This window comes from Jaculus jaculus, chromosome 10, assembly GCF_020740685.1.
Source record: "Jaculus jaculus isolate mJacJac1 chromosome 10, mJacJac1.mat.Y.cur, whole genome shotgun sequence".
NCBI lineage: Eukaryota > Metazoa > Chordata > Mammalia > Rodentia > Dipodidae > Jaculus > Jaculus jaculus.
Window position 1 is genome coordinate 51,872,685 of NC_059111.1, and position 6,343 is coordinate 51,879,027.

A 6,343-nucleotide genomic window follows, 5' to 3' on the forward strand; every position below is an offset into this window, starting at 1 on the left:
TTCAGTGCTTGGCTGGGTAGCCTCCCAATGTGAACTGAACAGATGCCCTGAGGGGATGTTCATTTAACACAGAAGGCAACTCCATAACCATATTTATTAACTGCCCTTCACAGAGAGTGGTGATTTCCCTTGGGACTTGCCCTCAAAGACAACATAAAATATAACTATTCACATAAGGCCTGTCATTAGACTATACAACTATCTATCATGTGGTCAGCCTCATTGTGTTCATTATTCTGCTGATGCCAAGCAAGCACAGAATTTCCCAGAAAGAAATAAATGGAACACCACAAAGGACACGAACAAAAGGTGTTTCACGTGCCTCTAAGAAAGTGAGAAGGGGCCTGTCTGCCAGACCTTCAGCAAGGATCCAAGTTTGAAACATGGCGACTATAAAAGATATTACCAGGCTCCTGAAGTCAATCAGAAACATCCAGAAAATTACCAAGTCTATGAAAATGGTAGCAGCAACAAAGTACACTCGGGCTGAGCGGGAGCTGAAACCAGCCGAGTGTATGGTATGGGAGTGCTGGCTGTGAATGAAAAGGCTGATATTAAGGGGCCTGAAGACAAGAAGAAACACCTCTTTATTGGTGTGTCTGTAGATCGAGGGTTCTGTGGCGCCATACATTCCTCGATTGTTAAGCAGATAAAAAGCGAAATGGCCGCCCTCACTGCAGCAAGGAAAGAAGTTATGCTTGTTGGAGTCGGTGATAAAATCAGGGGCATACTTCACAGTACTCATTCTGACCGGTTTCTGATGTCATTCAAAGATGTTGGAAGAAAACCCCCTACTTTTGGAGATACATCAGTCATCGCCCTTGAATTACTGAATTCTGGATATGAGTTTGACGAAAGTGCCGTCATGTTTAATCGATTCAGGTCTGTTATCTCCTACAAGACAGAAGAAAAGCCCATCTTTTCTCTTAATACCATTGCAGTTTCTGAGAGCCTGAGTGTCTATGATAATATTGATGCTGATGTGCTACAAAATTACCAAGAATACAATCTGGCCAACATCATCTACTACACCCTGAAGGAATCCACCACCAGTGAACAGAGTGCCAGGATGACAGCTATGGACAACGCCAGCAAGAACGCCTCTGAAATGATTGACAAATTGGCTTTGACATTAAACCGCAGGGAACAAGCTGTTATCACAAAAGAGTTGATTGAAATGATCTCTGGTGCTGCTGCTCTGGATTAATGAAAATCAAGTATCATCCTCAAACAAGAGGTAAAGAAGGAAAATTCAGCAAGCAGATTTTGTGCTTAATTGATGGCTGTCTTTGTCAGAAGAAAGTTAGTCCATTTTTGAATTACTAAAGACAGCAAGATAAATTTATAAATGATCTTACAATAAAGTTACAATGAGGAAAAAAAAAAGAAAGTGAGAAGGAGGGCTGATGGATTCAAAGAGGAAAACAAGGCTGAAGGGCTTATGGAGGGAGAGTATTGTAAAAGAACATCTGGGCCTTGAGAAATGTGTAATAGCAAACCACCAGAACAAACATGAAACCACATTTGTCCTTTCAAGTTGACCTTAAGTTGGCCAGTAAAATTTTGAAAATTATCCAATTGAAATATCTGAAAAACCATCAGTATTCCTGCAAGGGTGTAAGTGAAGTGTTATACTGCCAGTATTTAAAATTCAAATTAACCCACACCTATCTATTTGAGCCGATAACATTACTAAGTTGCTAAAGACAGGGAAGAGTGTCTAAATATGCTTATGCTATAATCTCCTATACTAGTAAGCTGATGGACTACAAGATTATATTATTATATTTTTGAACAGAAAACGATACATTTCTTTGTATACAGCTATGAGCCTTCAGAGCTAAATATTTCTGAATTGATAACCCAGGAAACTATTGTAAAACCTGATCAAACCAGGCCAAGGCGATGGCTCAGTTCATAAAGTGCTTGATTTGCAAGCATGAGGTTCTGAGTTTGCACCCCTGGCACCCATGTAAAAGCCATGTGTGGCACCATGCACCTGTAGTCTCAGTGCTGGGGAGGACAAGAGAGGAAAAAGCCTAGGACTTCATGGTCAGACAGTCAGTGTATCCAGATCACTTAGCTCTACATGAGAGACACTGTCACAAAAACTGAAGTGCACTGCTGGGCGTGGTGGCACACGCCTTTAATCCCAGCACTGGGAGGCAGAGGTAGGAGGATTGCTTTGAGTTCGAGGCCATCCTGAGACTACATAGTGAATTCCAGGTCAGCCTGGACCAGAGTGAGACCCTACAAACAAAAACAATAACAAAACAAAACAAAAAAAAATGAAGTGGAGAACAATTCAGAGGAACATAATTAAGGTCAACTTTTGCCCTGCCTATGCGCACACATATGTGTGCACATTCACACACCTGTGTGCACCTCCCTATACACATGAGAACATGTATTCATGCATATACTAACTACCATCTCACAAACACAGACAAAAAGAAAAAAATACTTGACAAAGCATGTACATACTAGCAGAAAAAGATGGAATTTAGAAATTATTGCTGGAATAACAGGTAATTGGGGTGTATTCTACATGGCCAGCCATTCCAGGGTGAAAATACATTCTTATGTCTTAGCCAGACAAGGATTACCAAAATTGGCCCAATATTAAAATCGGTGGTCAAAGAGAGAAGCAAGAATGGCACCCTAGGGTATGAGGAACATAAGTGAGAACAATATAAAAAGGAGAAAGTGGGCCAAATAAAAATTAAGCTTGACCAACTTCATTCAATGTGCACACAAGGCCAGTATTAATAGTATATCTGACTCTCATGACCTGGATGACTAATAAGCAGAAGGGGCTCACCCAGACCTCATCTCCCTTGGAGCTGTTCTTCACACGTGCCTCTCACATTGCTGGTACCTTCATGAGGGTTTCTTGTTTAAGCCCCTTACTAGAAAACTTTTTTGGCAGGTTTTCTTTTAAAACTATATCTTTATTTGTCTGATTATTTGTATGTTTGTTAGCTTGTTTTTGTTTGCTGCTTTTTTTTTTTCTTTTGAAACAGGATCTTGATATGTCTCTCGATTTGGCCTCATGTATGTTGGGATTATAAGCATGGCTTACTACTCTTGGGTCATGCTAATTCTGTTAATGGAAAGGTTTTGCATGTGCTTTCAAATGTAGGACCAATCCAACCCAATTTGTGGAGCATAAACTAGTAGTTTTCATTACAATCATGGCTCACATGTGGATTTATTTTAAAAAGACTGTATTATTTCTGCGTCAAGCATTTTCTGTCTGTGCCTTTGTGTATACGTGTCACTACCATACATTAACCAGTACAAGGCTGTGCTTGGATTTCAAGTGGTTTTTTAGAGAATGCTTGCTTAATACAAAGCAACAAAAGAAAGCCTGCCATGTTTTCCTATAAATAATTCTTAGCTTCTTCTCAAAGTTTAGATACACTTACAGAGAAAACTACTTATAAAGATATAAATACATGAAATCCCCAATGCTGTGCCTCATATAATCAGTGTTCAAAGAAAAACAACATGTAGCAGAAAATATTTTTGCTCTTATTTGAAGTGATATTTGTTTATTTATTTTTACAGCTGGACATTAGGTTTATTAACTGTAATACTTAAATGGCAAAATAACTTTTGGGAAAAGTGAAACATGGGAAAAATTGTAATGCCTTTAAAGTGCAAATGAACAACAATCCCTATAAAATATATTTTAAAACTAAAAGTCTAACATCCTGAATTTATTCATAAATTAGAGACAACATAATTCTTGAGCAAGTCCTGACAAAATTAACTTTAGAAAATCTCTAAAGAACAAAATAGAGAAATTACTCATTGAGGAAGTACTCAAGTTAATGTTTGTTCCTCTTTTATTTCTTCCAAAGTTATACATTTGCATTATTTGAAGCAGCTTCCAGTGTTTGTAGGAGTTGCCATTGTTGAATGATAACTACTTTACCAAGCATGATAGGTACTAATTGGACATGTTTGCATGCTACAAGAACTATTTTGTTCAACTACATAATCCATTAAAGTTGTTTGGGAAAGAGTTCTTTGGAATAACTCTTTAAAAGAACTTAAATTAATTCTGCTTCCATCAATGCTAATTTTAACCACTTTCCCAGATTTTTTTGATTGATATTTTTTGGTATCTGTGAAATATTAAGACTAGAATGACTTTTCTATAGAATACATGCACACCCCCACACACCCACACACACACCCATACTCATATTTGTTAAGTAGCTTTACCATTAGAGATTTCTGTTTTATTTTTGTCTTTGTGCTATATTTTGTTTGTTTCATATTGTTTGTTTTTAAGGCCATTTCTCATACTCAAACTACCCCAGACTGGCCTCAAACTCACAGTGATCCTCTTGCCTTGTACTCTCAAATGCTGTCACTATAGGTTTGTGCCACCAACTGTGACTTAGGTACATTTTTAGATATTTTGTTTTGGATATTTTATTAAGTAAACAGGCATGTATTTTATCTTAGTTATATAATATGGTTAATTAATGTCCTCATATATCATGTAGTTTATACAAATAAAATTTCCTTTATTATAAAACATATTACTCCAGGGAGGAAAGAATAGAGCCACAAGTTGGGACATTATGCACAGGAATATTGCCTCTCCCCATAACTGATGGCTAACCCCACATGCATGGCCCACATTCCCTAATGATGGTACCAACATGGCTCTTTACACATTGAGTCATGCTCTAATATTTCCTCCCCCTCTTCCACAAAATTCCCTGAGCAATGTTGGGTTTGTTTTAGGTCTACTTCAGTGATGAGGTCTTGGGAACCTCTGTGTCTCTGGATATCTGGTTTGGAAGGACTTGAGTGTTCTCTGTGTCTACGTCCTTCACCCTTGTGCCAAGTTCCACCAAGTTCACCAAGAAAGCAGCACTTTTGCTCATTTCCCCAATTACTCTATGGTTTCAGCTGGGATCCTGATGAGGTGCGATGGGCTGGTTCTCTCCTCTGGTTCTGTGCCCATCTGAAAAAGAGAACCAAATTTTCCAATAGAGAGTGAAGTCAGCACCAGATAAATGGGATAACCATTATTATTTTAGACAGAATTTAATATATGTAGGCACTCTTGTAGCCCATGACTGGTGGGAGCTTGATATTGGAGAGTGGGCTTATTTTGATAATCATCACATGATCTCACTCTTCTTTGGCTCCTAACCTGAATCAGCCTTAGATGCTAACATACCTAATAAGCATCTTGAGAATCAGGCAATAGAAAGGGTGGGTCTGGAGGTTAAGTTTGAGGGAGGGACATAAAACTGGACCCAAATGGTACCAAAAACTTCTATACCCTGAAAGACAGACTAGAAGGTTGAACCTTCACCAGGTCCTTAGAGGGAACACCTGAATCACAGGGCCCTGGAGAGGGTATGATGAAGACTAACCTTAATCTTCTCCTATTTTTTTGTTTGTTTGTTTGTTTTGTTTTCTCTCTCTCTCCTTATTCTCTCTTTCTGTTTTATATTACCTATTAGTTCCTTCTTTTCCCTTGGAACTGGCCTGTACCTTCCAGTACCAGCATGTGGTTTACATACACAATGAGCTGTTGATCAGAGAGACCTAGAAAGTTTCACAAAAGAGGACAGACTTCTGTCAGAGTACTTGATGACCCACCAAAGGTTAATGGTAAGACTCTACTGCTGAAGACACCATATGCTGTTGGTATGGAAGATAGAGTGACCTGGATGACACCTGGAACTGAGTCTTTCTTTTTGTAAACCATTTAGTTATTTGAGAGAGAGAGGAAAGGAAGAAGGGAGAAAGAAAAACAAAAGAAAGAAAGAAAGAAAGAAAGAAAGAAAGAAAGAAAGAAAGAAAGAAAGAAAGGAAGGAAGGAAGGAAGGAAGGAAGGAAGGAAGAAAGAAGGATGGAATGAAAGTGAGCATCCCAGGGTCTCTAGTTACTGCAAAGAAACTCCAGATGCATGAACTACATTGAGCATCTGACTTTAAGTGAGTATTGGGGAATCAAAGCTGGTCCAGCAGACTGCAAGCAAGCACCTTTAACAACTAAGCCATCTCCTCAGTCCTGTTTGTGATTCTTTTGTCTTGTTTTACTCTATGGATTTCATATTGGATAAATTCCTTCTGTATCCCCTTAATAGTAGGTGTCTGTCTAGATTTGAGAGTAGAGGGATTAAAGGGCAATTTGGAAACAGCCTTTGGTATGAATGGTCAGCTGTGGTCTCACTGAGCAGTCATCTGCCTGAGAACTCCTTATGCCACTATATTTATGTTTTGCTTTTTCATTTCAAAAGACTCTTCTAACTGGATTTAATAATCCAAGAATCACAGAAGAATACACATTGAGGAATGAGGTGTAA

General features: G+C 38.6%; 1 pseudogene; it reads left to right on the plus strand.

The window, feature by feature from the left end:
- Positions 1-368: 368 nt before the first annotated feature.
- LOC101599871 lies at positions 369-1,207 on the plus strand (annotated as a pseudogene).
- Positions 1,208-6,343: the final 5,136 nt, after the last annotated feature.